Here is a 19,080-nt window from a genome sequence, read left to right as displayed (position 1 = left end):
TGAGGTCACAGAACTGTTTTAACGTGTATTTTTCTAACTCCTAAGGATAATGAATGCCGTTTTGAGATATGTTTTAGCCATTTTTATTTCTTCTCTTGAGAACTGTTTGTTCTGCTCCATAGCCCTCTTGTTAATTGGATTCTTTTATTTCTTACCTTTTTGTTCTATTGGCTCTTTATATATTCTGGATATTAATACATACACTCCCCTTCCCCTCTCTTTTTCTGACACACATACCCACACACAGCATTTGCTCTCTAATGTCATCAGGTGGCCATAGTTCTGTGTACTAATGTTTGGGTCTTCTATTTTGTTTGGCTGGTTGTTGACATGTCTGTTTTTGTACCAATACCATACTGGTTTTCAAGCTATAGTTTTGTAATATATCTTGAAATCTACAAAGTATTCCTTTCAGCATTCTTGGGCAAGAATCCTTTGGATAGCTACATCTTCCTGGACTCTATAAGAATTTTAGGGTGGGGGATGGGGGGGATAAAGAATGCTTTAGGGATTTTTACTCGGATTACACTGCATCTTAGCTGATTTGTGTGGGACGAACATTTAACATTATTAATTCTACCAGCTTATGAGCACAGGTAGTTTTTCTATTTTTCTAGTGTCTTCCTCAGACTATCTTTTCAGAGATTTTGTTTTAATGATAATGGTCTTTCAATCACTTGGTTAGGTTGACTGTTGGATATACCCTGAGGCTGTTGTAAATAAGAATTTGTGGATAACCTCTTTCTCATTGCATTTGTTGTCAAGCTAAAGAACTGCTCCTGTGAATTGATTTTTATGCTGCCATCTTACCTACATTGTTGGACATTTTCTTGAATTCTCTGTTGCTATTGTTGGAATTTTTATATCTTACGGATAATATTGTATCTCTGTCAACAGAGATGATTTCACTTTCTTTTCCTGTTTTGTATTTTTTCCTCTGGCCTCACTGCTTTAGACAGTGATTCCAGTACCATGTTAAACAACAGCAAGAATGGTGAAGAGCTTTGTCTCATTCCAAATTTTAATGAGATAGTTTCAAGTTTTCCTCAATTTAAGATGATGTTGGCTGTGGGTTTGTCATAGACAGCCTTTTTTCTTTTACTAAAAATATATATATTTTTTAGACAGTCTACTCTGATTATGATTTCCTCTTTCCAAACGCCTCACAGCCCCACCTCTCTGCCTTTCAAGAACCACACCCTTTCTGTCTTCTGTTAGAAAACAAACATGTATCTAAGGAATACAAATAAGTCAAAGAAGATAAAATAAAACAACAACAACAACAAAACAGAATAGGATTGGGAAAAACAGAAGAGCCAAAAAAAAAAAAAAAAAAACCCACAAGAAACCCATCTAGAGGCAGAAACACATGCTCTCTCACACAGGAATACCATAAAAATACAAAACAGAAAGCCTGGATATACACAGGGGATGTGAAAAGTTTAAAAAATGCTCTGATACAACATTATGAAACAAAGAACTGCCCTTGAGTTCATTTTGTGTTGGCCATGGGACCTACCCTTACAAGTAGTTTGTTTCCTCAGTGAGACTCTCTTGGAAAACCTATTTTTTCTTGTGCAAGGTGTTATCAATTGGAGATAAGTTCTGAGTTAGGGATAGAGGCATGTGTGTACCTCTCACACATGGTCTAGGACTCCATCCAGTGCAGACCTTTGCAAGCCCTCAACATCCTACCATTCTGTTTCTATGTATGTCAGAAGGCCTGTTTCCCTGATGTAGTCTATATCTCTGGCTCTTACACCCTGTGCGCCTTCTCTTCTGCAGAGGTCCTGAAGCCCTACAGGAAGGATTTGATGGAGACATCCCATCTAGGATTGAATGTTCTACTCTCAGTCTCTGCACATTGTCTGTGGGTTTATTAGTTCCATCAGCTACAGAAGGAAATTGGCCTCATGATAACTGAGCAAAGCATTGATCTATGAGCATAGTAGAATGTCATTGGGATTCCTTTTATTGTTGGGATGAGAGCCTTTAGCAGAAAAGTAGGTAGTATTTGGTTTTTCCCTAAGCCGCTGGCTTACCTAATCTCAGGTCACAAAAATCAGTGCCTGGTTTGGGTCCCATGTCATGGAGTGGGCCTTGCATTTTCTCCTGTTGAGGTTTATTTTCTCCAATCCTGGTCTCCTTGGGATTTGTAGTAGGAAGTCAGGTTGAATTGTTCAAAGGCTTTTTCTGCATCTATTGAGATAATACATTTTGTATTTAAGTTCATTTGGTACTTTATTATACTTATTGATGTGTAGATGTTGAAACATCCCTGCATCTTCAGGACAAAGCCAGCTTGGTCATGATGGATGGTCTTTTATATTTTATATTCTTCTAAGAAGTAACTGAAGAAGCATTGATTGCAGATCTTTTATGGGGCAGGTGGGTCTTTGGAATTCTACTGTGAATCTTCTGGGCCTAGGCTGTTTTTACTCGGAAGACTATTGCTGCTTTGAATTGTTTTGTTAAGAGACTTTTTATGTTGCTTATTTAACCTCAGTGCTTTGGATGAATCTAGAAATGTGCCCATTAATTTACGTGTTACAGTTTAATGGAGTACAGGTCTTTAAAGTGCTCCCTATTCTCTGCATTTCTTTGCTGACTGTTGTAGTGTTTGTATGATCATCTCTGATCCCATGTATTTGGGTCACTTCTTTTTCTTACTTGGCTAATTGGGTCAAAGGTTCATCAATCTTGTTTATCTTTTCAAAGAACCAGCTTTTAGATTACTTCATTCTTTATTATTATTATTATTATTATTATTATTATTATTATTATTATATTTTTTATCTGATTTTTTGTTGTTCTTTTTTCTCATCTGTTGGATTTGTGTTTGGTTTGTTCTTGTGGGGGTTTTCTCTTGTTTTAAATTTTTTAGTTATATTGTGTTATTCATTTGTGTGCTTTCTAAAATTTTAAGCATAGATAAACATTTAATCACAGATTTCTCTCTTAGAGTTGCTTCTTCTTTTCAAGGTCTGATCATTTACTCATTCCTCATGAAGACCCACTTTTGGCCAGGCCCAGACTTGAAAGCAGAAGCTCTTATGAAGGCAATGAGTGTCCCTGGCCACCTTCTTCATCATGGTGTTGCTTTTGGCTTCCTCCATCATCTTGGCCGAACTGTTAGGCATATTCTGTAGCTTCCTCATTGTTCCCTTAGTAAGTTGTTTCTTCAGTAACTTGTTGGCACTGAAGGTGCAGGAACCATGTACTAACAGCACTCTGTTCCTCAGCTTGTTGGCACTCAAGGTGCAAGAGCCATGTACTAACAGCACTCTGTTCCCAGCTCCTTTAAGAGCTCTAAGAAATGAACTGGATATTCCAATGTGGTTGACCCAGGGATTAGCACCATTAGGAGGTGTGGCCTTGTTGGAGTATGGTTGGCTTTGTTGGAATAGGTGTGTCACTGTGGGTCTGAGCTTGGAGGCCAGTCTTCTCCTAGTGGCCTTCAGATGAAGATGTAGAACTCTCAGCTCTTCCTGTGCCATGCCTGCCTGGAAGCTCCCATGCTTCTGCTTTCATGATACTAGACTGAACCTCTGAACCTGTAAGCCAGCTTCAATTAAATGTTGTCCTTAAAGAGTTGCCTTGGCCATGGTGTCTTTTAATTACGGTAAAACCCTAACCAAGACAGAACCCATCTGCCAAGAAATAATAGTATCTATCAGTACAGGAAAACATCATTCTCCTCTTCTTGCTCCTCTTTCCCTTTTGCTTTCTTACAATAACTAAATTGAGAACATTCAGAGTGCCATCCATGGTACATCTATGAACAGACTTGGGCTTCCTGTCTCCTTACCATGGGCCAAGACACTTTGCTTAAAGGGAAAAATCTAGTTTGCTATTTCCCCCATAGATTCTGACACTGGTATTTGATACTACTAATATCTAATACTTTACTAATAGTATAGCAGTGTCTGCTTTCTTCCTCATCTCTACCTTTGTGGAGCCTCTCTTTAAAGCTATGGTGAATTACTTTGGAAACAGCATAAATAAAGATTTGTTTCTTAATCTATTTAGCTGTACTCTTTCTTTAGATTGGCAGATTGGCATCATTAAGACTTAAATTTATTGTGAGAAGGAATATATTGATATAGATGTCTTATTGTTTTCTATTCCTGTCTGCATTCCTAATCCTATTATGCTGGAATAATTAGAACTTCTGCTGGTCACTTCCTATAGTCTATTGGTTATATTTCTCAGAATTGCTTATATAATTCTCTGGTGGGTTGGCTTGACAGGCACAGACTAACCTGCTCATACCACAGAAAGTTTTCTTTGTTCTTCAACTATGGCGTAGAGCTCTGCATGTCCCTTAGTATAGAGTAGCATCTATGACCTTTTAAAAGGTGGAGTGCACTGTATACAACTGAACTTTCATAGTAAAGTCTTTAAAGAATGTGGGGATTTAAAAAGTTATGCTGCTTTTACAAGGATGATATTAACATCAACTATCGGTGATAAACAACAGAAAAAAAGGTTATAGTTCAGTAAGGATGCATTTCTGTGCCGTGTTGACAAGGAGTTGATTGTTCTGATCAGATTTTTTTTTTTTTTTTTTTTTTTTTTTGTCAACTTGACACAAGCTGGGGTCATCTGAGCGGAGGGAATTGGGAAAATGTCTTCATCAGCTTAGCCTGTAGACAAGTTTATGGGATGTCTTCCTGACTAATGATTAGTAAGAAAGTGAGGTGAGGAAACAGGCCTTGTGTTAAGAGCCAACAAGCAGCATCCCTCTACTACCTCTACATCAGGTGCTGCCCTGGCTCAGCTTCAGGAGCGTGGCTTGTTCTGACCCCAGCATGAGGGTTTCTGGGCTCCCACAGGCCATCACCAACCTGCCTAGGAGTTGAAGGAGTAGTGTTCAACTCTCACATTTTAATGTTTAAGTTTTGGTGATGCCTTTAAAAGCTTTTTAACATTTCTTGTTATAGTAGTAATGAAATTGCACATACAAGGAAAGAAATGGATGGAGTAAAACAGAGATAACATGGGGCAACTTTGCAGATAATTACTGACTTGTAGTGAAGGTTCTAATTTTATTTTCTTCCAAATAAAGGTCAGGTTCTAGATTTGCTGTGGTTCTTTTTAAGTGATTTTTGACATATTATAAACCTTTTCTTTTCATCCTTTCCTATCGTTATCTTGCAGTGTGAGAAATCGGGTCAATGAGAACATCTTACACAACCTGTGGAGGGATGAGAGAGATGCTGGCTAAAGGACCAGAGAACCAGAATGCAAGGCTCAGCTCCTCAGCAACAGCTCACAAAAGCCCATACTCTAGGTCCAGACAAACTACTATTCTCATCTGGCTTCCAGAGTTATCTGCACACACACGTGCACTCGAGCATACACACATACACACACACACACACACACACACACACACAAACACACACATATTTTAAAATCCTTTTTTTTTGTTTTGTTTTGTTTTTTTGAGGAAATGAAGCCTCTGTCTGTGACCACTGCTCATCTCCTCCCATTGTCAGGGACAAAAGCTAAGTTAGTTAGGAACCTTCTTCCCACCACTTGCTTCTAGAGATTCACTTCACCTGCCTCTGTTCTTACAGAAAGCCCTTGGCTTGGGCTTCAAGGGGCAGGATGAATGCCCAGGACCAAAAACGTCATAAAGAAATGCTCTTCTTTAAAAACAAAGGAACACATTTTCAGGAACAGAAACATTCCAAACATGGGGAAGGACGGCACATATTAAAATAGCAAAGTGGACTGCAGCCTGCAGCCCTGTCTTCCAAATCAGCTGTACACCGCTTCTGTTAGACCGTAGGGTAGCATGGCCCTCACTCGAGAAATTCACAGACATGACGCTGCTCTTTGAGAAGGTTTTAAATGGAGTTTGATTTCCTGGCACGCGCCATGCGGTGGCTGCTATTCCCACTCTGGTGGGCTGAGCACAGCTCTGGAGAGGAGAACTGCTCTGGTGGCTGTCACTTTCACAGACAGACCTTCATGTCACTTAGTTCGAAAGGAATATTTGTTGTCACATTTATTTCATTGTCACTTTATCACCCAAAAAATGGCATCTTCTTCAGGGCTCATTTTTTATTTAGCAAAAAAAAAAAAAAAGAAAAGAAAAGAAAAGAAAAAGAAATGACCATAATGCCCTTTAAAAGTTGTAAAACGTCTCCAAATACCTAGAGCTGAAGACTTGACGATCTTTCAGGGGATTTAACATCTTACATTCATGTTTCAGGCTCAAATATGTCAGAGAAATTAAGTAGGGCGTGTGTGGGGGGGTGAGTTCCTAACTGAGGAGTCTTAGCCACCAGGACTTGTGCTAGAGCCACTCTGGCCCGTACTGGGAAGGGTTCTGGTGTGAAGAGCATTTGCTGACTCTGATTGGCAGCACTGATTGGCAGCTGGACAAGATCTAGAATGATCCAGGAGAGCAGCCCTTGGGTGTACTGTGAGGTGTCATCTAGATTAGGTTGGCCTTGAGCCCGGGAGGGATTCTCATGACTAAGTTAACCGAGGCAGGGAGACTCATTCTAGATGCACAGGATTCTCTGGACCGGGGCCCTGCACTGATCAGGGAGGAGAAAGCAAGCTGAATGTAGCATCCTTGCTCTCCCCTTTCTCACGGACGTCCCTACAAACCCAAACCAAAAGAAGCCTTCCTTTGCTAAACTGCTTGGTCAGGTTTGTTCTCTCAGCACCTGAAAAAGTAGCTAATGCATAGCCTGCTGGAGAAAAGCCACCATGACCTGTGCTTCCTGCTTCTTTGTATTGTTCTTTGTGCTTCCAGAGCATCTTGACCTGATTACTTCCCCAGTAGACAGTAAAGAAAATGGCATGTGGATGTAAAGGAAAATGGTGGGATTCTTTTAAAACCGCACTTATTTATAGTGTGTGTGTGTGTGTGTGTGTGTCCTTGTGTGTGGAGTACAGGTAACTGCAGAGGCTTCCACGAGTCTGGAGTTATGGGCAATCATAAGCTGCCTGCTGAGGGGGTAGGAACTGAACTGGGTTCCCTGCAGGAACAATGTTAGGCTCTTCACTACTGAACCATCTCTTCAGCTCCCACGATTTCTAGTTTTGTGAAACAATGGCATTTACCCATTTAGATTCTGCCCGCAGACTGAAGGACAGAGGGATGCTGAGGCCGTTCTCCCTATAAAGGGCGATAAGCATACATTGCCATTTAGGTGGGGTGCTTTTTCAAACCTATGCAGTTCATCCGTGGTCTGCACTCCACACCAGAGTCCTCATGGAGCCATCTGCTGCTGTTTAAGGATATCGCCTTCAAGTTAGTGACTCAAACCCCACACCCTTGTTTCTGGTTTCAGTGGGCGGGAGGTGGAGCTAAGTGCCATAGGGGTCTCTGTTGTACCTACTCCCTATTTGCTGCCCCAGTTTGCTTTGGTGTGGTGCCCTCTGAGGCTTGTTATGGTTAGGGTCTTATCATAGCAACAAAAAGCAAGTTAGGACAGTCTTGGTTTTCACAGTAATATTTGGTTATAGTTTAAACCACATAAGTGTGTCATATTAGTACAGCAAAGCACAGGAGACAGGGACTATTCTAGATGCTGTGACACACCAGGGTGAGGAACCTGAGTGACCCAAATCAAACACATTTCCCAAGCGACATGGGAATAACTCGTCACAGCAAGTGCTGGCACAAGTTTTTACTTCTGCAGGTTCAGTCTTTCATCCTCTTGCATTTGATGTTTTGTTTACATTGTCAGTGTCACCTGAGGAAGATCAGATGGTCCAGCTTCTCCACCAGCTCCTTCAGACCTGATCATCACCACATGACTCTGTAGTCCTAGGCATAGTCGAAGGTTCTTACTACGGTGCAAACTCTTTCACCTGAGATGGAGACCAAGGTATGTTTAGCACAGTTGGGTTATTTACAGCACGCTCCTCAGAGTGAAGAAGCCATAAACTTTCTACTGAGAATTATTGGTTTAAGGACACTTTAAACTGAATAAATCAATAAGCAATGGTCTCCACTATATCTTCAATTAAAAAATCTCAATTCTAAAATATTAGCCCTGTATCCAGTTCAAACTCACTATTCAGAAAGACTTAGTAACAATTAAAACTTCCTGGGCATCTTGGGTTAATGCCCAAAACATCACTCAATATTTCAATACATCTTTAATTAAATGATGATTATCTAATTTATCAGTTGACCACTGAACACAAATCAATAATTCTTACAATTCTAGCGATCATTTTCTATGTATGTATTAAATTTCTCTCTTTGCTGTTTCTATTATAGCTTTTCTCAAGCAGAAAAGAATTGTTTTACTTGGGTTGTGATTTTGAAGTTTAGGAGCAAGGAGAAATCCATTGTCGCACGTGGAAGATACTTCCTCATGAGATAGAGAACATACACCTTATTATCTAATGAGAGCAATCTTTCTTAAAGCCATGGCGACAGCGGCTTAGACCAGGAAGCCGACAGTTTTAAAGCATTGACGGCACAAGAATGGAGGAAAGCAGAGATGTAAATCTGTACAATTTCTAGAAAGAAGTTTAACCTGTAAATTTTTAAAAACGTGAACCCGTTAATATTTATAAGGAAACAAAGGGACCATCAAAGATTTATATGCATAAATGTTCACAACAAATTATTTATAAAGCAAAATTGAAAATTATTGACATGTGTAGTGAGAATATTACAGTTTTACAAAGAAATAGATAAATCATTATACTTCATACTCAGACTTAAAAGAAAAAAGCATTATTGTCCCTTTTGTACGGAAGTCCATTTGCAGAGGTAAAAACTCCATCATGACTGTCTGACTTTAATCCTTTATTTTAAAATTAGTGCATTCCCAGCAGCTAACTATTAAACCAGAGATGAATTGTGCAAGAAGATGGCTCAGCAGTGACAAGCACTGTTTGCTCTGGAAGGTCTAGGTTTGGTGCCAGCACCCATGTGGCTGCACAAACACTTCTCTAACTACAGTTCCAGGGACCCTGAGGCTCTCCCATAGGCAGCACATACAACGCGCATCTCGATATATTTCAGGCAAAACACTCATTCACATTGAACAAGATACAACTCAAACAAAACCGTGCAGAAGAGTTTCAAAAGGAGTTTTTATTTATATCTGCATTTGTGCGTACACGTAAATCTACCGTCGAGTTTCTGGAGTCACTTTCTGTCTACCATGTAGGTTTTGGGGTACCTATCTCAATGGCCCAATTTTTAACTACTTTAAAGAAAATGATTCTCACTGTAGAGTTACTCTGAAATTATTAAACTGCAAGTCCCAGTGTCTTGAGTTTTCCATTTATTTTGGAATGTCTGCTTTGGATCAAGTCTCTTCTGATATGACAGCGGCTTACCAGGTGGGACTTTGGTGGTCTGGAGCAGGGTGGGATGTATCTGGCAGCTGGCAGAACTATCACAAATTATTTTTTTAAAAATGCCCACAATGTTAGTTCAAGTAAAGGCATTATTTATTAAAATTTAACTCTACAAGAGAATAGTCCTTACCCATTGAAAAACATCTAATAATTTGTTATTCTGGAAGTTAAAGTCTCTGGACTGGAAACTTTGGGAAAGAAAGGCCTTTATATTAAATTGACGCAGAGTTGTTTTATTCTCGGTTGTTTTTGGAACATTGCCTCTGGGAAGACGGTGAACAATACAGGTAACTTAAAAATAAGGATACAAAGAACAGCTCCGCACTCTTACTGATAAACCGACATATTATTAACACCGTCATTCTTCCAACCGCTTGAATTCTGTGTTCCAATGTAACGGCTCTTTCAGAGAGACTTGAAGATGCTTTATAAATAAAGCATTTGTCCGTCATTCAACTTCATCTGTCATTTAAATACTGATCACCCCCTCCTCCCCTCCCCCCGCCTCGGGAAAAATAAAAGAGAAAGTCGTGGCACTGTTTCTCGCCTGCTGTCAAAGATGTCTTTATTGTCATTCCAGAAGTTGTCTGTGTAATTCCCTCCCCCTTCCTGGGATAATATATTGGCCTTCCTCATTCAGACAAAATAAAGCAGGTTATGGTGGCACTACCCACCTCCCACATACAACTTCCTTTCTATCAGGAAAGAGACAAAAGAACCTTTGAGCATTAAAATAAAGGAAATCACGTCAACTTCATTTCTCTGGTGTTTCTCTCAGGAGAACTTCCCGAGAGAGGGTGAATAGTAACTATGGTCCCAACATTTTGGACTTCCTCTCAAGAACTGCCCATTTAGTAGCTTTGCCCACAGGTGAAGGCAATGGAGACCCCCAGAGACAGTCTACCCGGGAGCCATTTCTGGTGTATCTTGCTGAATATCAGTAGGAAAAGCCCTACTGGTTACAGGGGTGCATTGCTTTCCTTCCTCAGCCTAATAGTAAGAACTGTGTCTTGGTTGTTGAGTCCAACTTCTCTGAAGTGTCCCACAAAAGCTCCTGGGTGGGAGGTGGCACACCCTTTGTAAACCGAGTACAGCGAAGGGTTTTCTGACAGCGAATGGTTCACCGGGGCTCTGACATCAGTGGATAGATTCCAGTTGAAGCAGTAAGTCATTGGAAAAATGACCTTTGGTCTCTAACGTACCTCAGGCCACCATTATTAATTGCCTCTGGTGCAGAAAGTATAAACCATGACTTCTCTGAAACCATAGGCCAAATGGACCTCTTCTCCATTACCTTCTTTGTCTCTGGTATTTTGTCATAGTGAAAGAAAAAGAACTGACCAAGTACTGGTAAAGGACAGAAGGAAGGCTCTTCAAAAGAGAGAGCTCTCTGATGTTACTGCTGTCCTGGCTGAGCATGCTCAGTGAGAGTCCCTGGAGTTAGGAGAAGGGCTTTTATATAAAAAAATAAGTCCAGGAAGAAGTGGGTTCATGCATAGGAGTGGAATGGATGGGGAGTGTGATCTTAGCAAAGCTGTGATAAAAATCCTTGCAATAGTAAGCTTATGGGGAAGGGTTTTGACTTACAGTGTTATACAGCTCTTTCCAATAAATTGAAACACTCCTTCCTGTAGGGAGGTGACAGACTCACAAAACTCTAGAAGCTCAAAAAGTTCTGAGACCCAGGAGGCCTCTCCCCTGTGTGATAAAGCATAAAAAGACACTGGGTGCAGAAAACTCTTCAATAGAGCTGCCTGCAGGATGGAAGGGGGTAGGGAGCACCAGAGGTAGATGGAGCTGCCTGTAGAATGGGTGGGGAGCACCAGAGGTGAAGCTGCCTGCAGGATGGGTAGGGTTATCAACCCTGTGGTCTTTAGACTTGCTTGACAGTGAAGCTGCCTTTGAGTGAACCATGTTCCTGTAAGTAGCCCCTCTCACATAGCCCCCCCCCCATATTTCTTCCTGTAAGTAACTCTAATAAACCTATTGGTTCTAATAAACACTGACTTGGGTGGGATTGTTTCTTTGGTTCACATTAGTGCTCTGTCTGTGGTGAATAGACATGCAGGTATGACTATCCAGGGAAAGTCCTGTAACAAGGAGTGTCCATGTTTCTGCTTGTTTATCCCCAAACCTTGGCTCATACTGAAGTAGAACTCATGTTGGTTAGTGCACCGTGAAGCATAAGTTCATGTAAAGATAACCAAAGTGAGGGAAAAGGCCAAAGGTAGAATAGCCCCTTCAAGGGCATCCTTGGGATGACCCAACTTCCTTCTTTAGGCTCCACCTCTTAAAGCTTCCCCTCCTGTAGGTTGATGTCAAGGCATGATTGGACAGTTGAGAGTGGGGCAGGGACAAAGTTTTTGTTAAGGCAGAAGAGAAGGAGGAAGTGGGAGATTCAAGATGGAAGATGAGGATGACCCGTCCTTGAGGCTCTGAGTAGCCATTGGCAGTTATGTGTACTTTCTAAGGGATGGGTTTCTATTGGTCAATTTATCTTATCCAGGTGGGCAGTTTATAACTTTGTTAATTGGTTGTAAGCTTATTGTGTTGAGGGATTGTGGATTGAGAATTCAACATATAAATATGTTTGATAAATATGTTGAGTCGTGATTTTACCCGGCTGTGGGGGACAGTGTGTGAAAGCAATGGGTGAGAGGCAGCTGGAGCGTTCAATTCCAGCTCTGTTGCCTGTGTGAAGTGAGGACACACAGGGCATGTGGAATGAGATGTGTGGGTGCCAGGCTCCACTATGGAGCAGTTCCTGTGGAGTGAGACCGCGGGACCAATAGCAACAGAACCATCTCTTACTATTTACTGCAAAATCCTCCCACTAGCTGACAACCACACATCAGGACATACGCCAGATCCAAATTATGCCAGGTAGTCTGATGGGTATTATCCTCCAAGGTTGGACTAATCATACAAAGGTGCTACAAGTTGGCTGGGCGGGGGACTATTCAGGGACTCTAGAAGGCAGGAAGCTTGCCTGTAGTTGGCTTAATGAGCAGGTTATCCCCCCCCTCCTCCCAGATTGTAGAATATAAACAACTCTCCAGTCCTTTAATGAAATGGAGTAGGAATCTTGGTCTCCTGGGTGTGGCCTGCTCAAGGGTTGGTTTAGCCATTTGGGAATGAATGGAGAAGAATAAGTCTTGAGATATGCAGTGTGTCTGCCTCTCTGCCTCTCCTGACTCTGTCTTTCTGTCTCTGTTTCTGTGTCTCTCTGTCTGTCTTTCTCAGTCTCTCTCTCTCTCTCTCTCTCTCTCTCTCTCTCTCTCTCTCTCTCTCTCACTCACTCTCTCTCTCTCTGTGTGTGTGTGTGTGTGTGTGTAAGTTCCCAGACTGGTTTGGAGGCCTGAGATTAATGTCTGAATTCTTCCTTCTCTTTCTAACTTATATAGTTAAAGTCTTTTAATCAAAACTGGAGCTTGGCCACAAAACCAACTTCTATGCCCACCTTAGCATTTATGTGGTTGCCTGAGATTTGAACTCTGGTCTTCTTGCTTGTGCAGCAGGTGTCTTAACCATGGAGTGATTTTATTTTTTTCTCTCGAGATCGTATCTCAGTGTGTCACCTTACCTGGGCATGGAAGGGTCAGGCCTCATGTAGCTGATAACATAGGCACAAACCACCACAAATTGGCATTTTGTTATCAGCTAATCTCTTCTTCAGTGTATGGTACTAAGGGTTGAACCTTGGCCCTCACAGGTGCTAAACAAGTGCTCTACCACTAAGCTACATCCCCAGCTAGCACTTGGACCTCTAATTAACTGTAAGCACCTCCCTTCTTCTTCTCTAATCCACCTCTTCCTTTCCTCCAACTCTTCTCTTTTTGCATCATTTACATATCCCTTACTTTAAATATTATTGTTTTTTCCTTTATGAGGATTCTTATACATTTTAGGCCAGGAGAGAAGACAGAATATTTGGCTGCCCTTTCAAATTTTCTGGCTTATTTCACTGCACCTCTTCCTTTGTAGAGACAACCAGGGAAGCAGGAGTGTGTGGCTTGTAGGCTTGAAGCAGGTCCTGTTGCCTTGACTCTTCTCCCTTGTGGTTTCTGAGAACTGAATAACAGGAGTAGATTTCAGTATTTCATCTAGAAGCAATGCTACACACATGTACACACACACACACACACACACACACACACACACACACACACACTGTTTAACTTCCCACAGAACACAAATTCATCAAATAAGCCATTGGAGCAACTAGATTTGCCTTTGGGTTGAGTCTAACGTGTCTCTGTATGTGCACGGTGACTGTGCCGTCATGCTTGTGGGCAGGGCAGGGCCCTGTGTGCTCCTCATCTCTATCCTTTACTCTGTTTTGGGGCAGGAACCTAGCCTAGCTGTCTGCTGAGGCTCAAGTTCTGTTTTGTACTTTTCTAAATACAAATGTTAATGTTCATCAGATTTACCTTGCATGGAGTTTTGCTCTTCTGGAAGATGGATCTTCTATCCTGCATAGGTTTCTGAGTTTTCTAGTGTCTCTGAAATACAATCGTGAGGTTCAGGCCTGGTGCCACATGGTTAAGAGCCAAGCATAGTCCCTCCTGCCATTTCTATATGTCAGGATGTCACTGTCATGCAAGCACTACGTAATGACACCCAATCTCACACAAATAACAAGACACATTTTAAACGACTTCATCTTTTTTTCCAGCTCTCTCTGGTTCTATTAGGAGATTAGCGTTTTGATGCCTATTATGTGCTTTTTGAAAGGAGTTGCCTCAGTCAACAGAAAAATAATTTTAATTTTCATCTGAAATCTTTTATCGCTTACAATTCCAGTTCATTAATAACTCTCCTGCTCTTTGCTTAATGTTGCTTAATGTCTGTTGATCTTATTTCCTTGAAAATTACAAATTTTGAGTGAAGGAATATTGTCTTCTGTCTCATATAGACTCATCATAATGAACATTAATTAAAAGCCAATTTGAAGCATCCGATAGTTGAAGACACTAGTCTATGGACATGATAAATATTCATCATAATACATTTCTTCCAGCTTTATCCTTGAAAATCCCTGTCTAATCCATATATCCTGTTATCTATTCATATGTGTACCACTCCTTCAGACCCCCTGCGAGTCGTCTTTATGAATCCCTGCAAGAGGCCTGACAGAGTAAGCTGGTGAGAAACACATCTGCAGCTTGTGTCAGTCTGTTTACAGAAAGCCTGGCTCCCTGCATTGTTTCTGAGCCCTTGAGTGTGAAATGCATCTGCCAATGAATTTAGGACAATGGGAGGACAGATTCCCACTGTAAACTTTCAAGGCTTTTTCAATTAAGTAGTAAGAGTGTTCTAATCCTGGCTTTTGTGTTTTCTCTGACTATTTCAAAAATAAGAGCTCCATCTGTTTAGTGATTAGAATTTCCAAGCTCACTCTGTACATTCCATGTGCACATGCACACACACACAAACACACACATGTAGACATTCACACACACATACACAAACACACACACAAACACATATATATACAGACACACATACACACAAACACATATATATATACACATAAACATATATGTATAAACACATATACACACAAACACATACATGTACACATAAACATATACATACAAACACATATACACACAAACACACACATATATACATAAACACATACATACAAACACACATACACACAAGCACACATGTATACACATATACAAACACGCAAAAACATGTACTTTTAAATAAAAAAATGTGAGCATATGCATTTGTATAATGTTATAATATGTGCTCCTTTATTGTTTTCCATCTTTCCTCTGCATTTCTTCACCACCTGCCAAGCGTGCAGGCACCACTGTCTAAGTTGTAGGGAGTCTCTGTGAGAAATCTCTAGATTTGTCTGTCTCGTGGGCATGAGGGGTTAAGCTGGTGCCCTGAGGCAGGGATCATGCCCTAGGGAGGGGATTCTGAACTGTGTGAAAGCTGAAAAACTAAGGTCAGTCCCAACACTAGGCTGCCTGGTCCCTTCAGCCTTCATATTAGTTCCTGAAGTGAAGGGCCTAAGGCCCAGTGGCTCAGGAAGTTTGTCTAGACATACATTCCAGACATAGAGAGCAGGTTAGCAGCAGCCATGCACACTTGACAAGCACTAAGTCTTATAAGAAGGACAAGAGAATCTATACTAGTTCCTTTACATTCTTTTTTCTTAGCATTTATTTTCGTGAACCTAGATTTTGATTTAGCAATAGGTCTACTCACCTTTCCATGATATAATCTCCGCCTTTCTGAGTTAAAAATTGCCCTGAAGATATAAAAGCTGTCAAAGGCTTTTCAGTTTTCAAACTAAAGAATATTGAGGTGTCTACAAGGTTAAGGGAACTTTCAATTTCTTTTTGTATGACAAAATTTCAGAAGAGTTTAGGATGTCTTTGGCAGTTATCAAAGGTTATAGATTTGTGTGCTGGGTGGGCTAAGAGGAAATTGATAATTTCTTAAAAGAGAACTTAATTTTTCTCTCCAAATATCCGTACTGTTTGTGGCTAAGCAAACAAGACCAGAAACTTTATTTTTTAAATGTCAGTAACCCTCTTCATGAAACCCCAAATGGTTAATTCCAGTCCTTTATGTTAACTTAGTAGGGGAAAGGGTCACTTGCAGGATCATTTCTTAAAAAAGGAAAAAAAAGGGTATAATTGCTGTTTATCATTTGGGGTCTACTAATATATTGTAGATGGGTTCATTAAACTGTATTGTGTGCCGGTCACTGTTGGTTTGGGACACTGTGAAATGCACTCTGACTGGGGCCATTCTCAACAACTTCTCTAGCTTGTCTTAACTGCTAGGAATTTCCTAAATCTGTTCTACACACCCATGCCAACCCACACATCTGCCCTCTAATAGGCTAGCATGCATGTATTATGTATATTTATTAAATATATTAATATTTTTAAAATATACTAAATATATTTATATATTTTTAAATCCCTACACTGAATTTTAATAAGCAAAGACTTCATTTCAAATATACCTTACAGCTTCTGTGTAATGAGGATTGCTTTCCTGAATCAGAAATTTAATAAGTGAACAATTGGTGTACAAAATCGATGTGTGTGTTTTGGCTGATTAATCCCTACTGATTATGATGTCAGAATGTGTATCTTCTTGGCTGTATACTGAATAGCAAGGATGAACCATTCCAGCTAGTTCTGTTCACATGTGTAAATATTGGTGTGTGTGTGGGTAGGGCGTGTAAAACTTTGAGTCTGACTGAACAAGAGAGGACACATTGTGATCAGAGCTGAATTACTTCATTCTTTGTGGCAAAAATAGCTTGCTAAGCAAATTGGTAGAGTAACACATTGTAGGACAGATGTTACCCTGCTTAAAAAAAATGTAACTATTTTACAGAACACCCAGCAATACTGTTGCATATGCTTTGCATAATAATTACAGTGCTCATAAGACAGGTCATCTCTAATAGCTTTTAGATTGCTTTATAAACTTCGAAAATTGGATTATTTTCATAAATAATCCATCTCGAACTCAGATATGGAAGAACTTCCTGCCTGCTTCTGCCCCTACTGCTGGAGTGGGTTGCGGTGACACTGGGGAAGTTATGAAACAGCCATTTAAAAGCATACATTTGGCAGTAATAACACCTTTAAGAGAAAGGGTGAATGTCTTAATCGTGGAAATAGCAGGCATGAGAGAGAGAGTTCACAGGACAGGAATGGGAGTCTGCTCCCCACTGGCTGAGACTCTTCTGAGTGGAGTAAGGGGAAAGAGTCTCTCATGACCCATGAAGAAGATGGCATGGGGCAGGGGAGTGTCCAAATTGAAACACTGTAGGGCACAAAGCTGCTTCCAGATACTCTAAGGGTGAGTCCCAACACATTCCTAGATGTTCAACTTGTCCCCACAGAACATCTACTTCTCAGCTCACGAAATGCAAGTTTCTTCTCAGAATGACATTGATTTGTTTTGCAAACCTCATGCATTTCTAGGATGTTTTCAGTGCCCCACATGCCTGGACTCTCCCCTAGATGCCTAGAGGAAGGTTATCGTAGTGATGCTTCCAATGGCCTCCATGCCATAGAGAGAGACAGGGTGGTCTCTGACGTGTCAAGGGCTCTACAGAGGTATAGGTTCATGTGGAAGCATCGTAGACAAAACTATCAAATTCTACAGGCAAAACAGAAGTACATGCAGGGAGAGGAAGACAGCCTTTCCTAGGAAACCAAATGGGTAGTTTGGGGATATCTGTTCATGAAAGTGTTTGCAGCTGAGCCCCAGCAGCAGCTTGGTTAATGTCCCCAAATTTTGATTGATGACACAGTGGACAGGGCAGGGGACTGGCTCTTTCATTAGCTAACTCTCAGTTCCATGGGACAGCGTATGTAGTGACAAATGACAAAGCAAGCAACTGCTGGAGCTCCACGTATGTTTTTACAAGTGGGTTTTGTCTGTTAGCAAACACTGCTTACGAACAAACAAAACCCCCAAACAAACCAGTAACTCAACCCTTGGGGTAAAGTGGGACAAATGGAGCATCAAACACAGGACACTAAAGGCAGAAAATGGGGGCAGGGGGAGAGACTTGGTTTTAGCAACAGCTTCAAACGCTGAGAATGAACTCCAGAGGGCGAGGTGTGTTCTAAGCCTTTCAGAAGCCCCTGGGCTTCAAACTGCACCTCAGGGAGGGAAACCGGTTTGTGCCTCCCAGTGCTTTGTGAGCTGACACTAGGAAATTCCACTCGACAGTGGGATCGATTTCGCCTGTGGAGTGAAGGGATCTCAGCCGTCACCCTCTCAAGTGTTCTAGGGGACACTGGAGCTGTGTCTCAGACGCGACGACGCAGAAGGGGACTCAGTGGTAGATTCCTGTGTTAGGAATGTTTACATTTCTCAATTTATAGTGTCAAGCTGTTTACTGAGGAGAAGACGCGTCCTCTGAACTTCTCTGTCTTGTCATAAATGAAGTTACCCATCCACAAACAAATGGCGCCGAGCAACACGGAGTAATAGATAAAGAACGCATTTGCTGTTTTATTGGTGCCTCGCACGGCAGTAATACTGAAAGGGGGAAGGCAAACAAACAAACCAAAATGAAAACAAGAACAGAAAAGCAAAAAAACAGGCTGGCGGGAACCCACATCTTTTTTTTTTTTCCCAAGAGTACACAAACTCCTGTTTTATTCTTATTGTGGCATGAATGAAACATAAAACCCAAAAACATGAAAATATACAACTTATATTACACTATGTTATGAACAAAATAGAAATCTATAACTCTATGTTATATTTACACAATTTTTTATTTTATTAAATTTCAAGTGAGATGGTAGTTCGCACAGACTTTGTTTTAAGCTCCAGGCATTGATTGTCTCTTTTCTATTTTTTTTAAAATCATTAAAAAATAACAAAACAAAACAAACAAAACTTTTTCACTTGTGAAATCCAAACTGTTAGGATTAAGTGCTTTAGAGCCAGGGGAGCTGGGTAAATACTGCCTTTAGTGGACCAGTGACAGACACTGGGGGGAGGGGGAACCCATCAGTAGGAAACTCAGTATGTCACCTTCAACCCGTGGGACTGCAAAATTAAATACTGTGTTAACCTGGCTAAAGAAATGTCTATGCCCTAAGAGGCAATGAGATAGATCAGCCACTTTAAGTAGCTTTCGTATTTCTTCCTTGCAAACCTCATAAAGTTTTATTTCCCTATTAATTTGATAGACAAGTATTTTTATAAACCTGTTTG

This window comes from Micromys minutus, assembly GCF_963924665.1.
Source record: "Micromys minutus genome assembly, chromosome: 3".
NCBI lineage: Eukaryota > Metazoa > Chordata > Mammalia > Rodentia > Muridae > Micromys > Micromys minutus.
Note: the sequence above shows the minus strand (reverse complement) of the source record.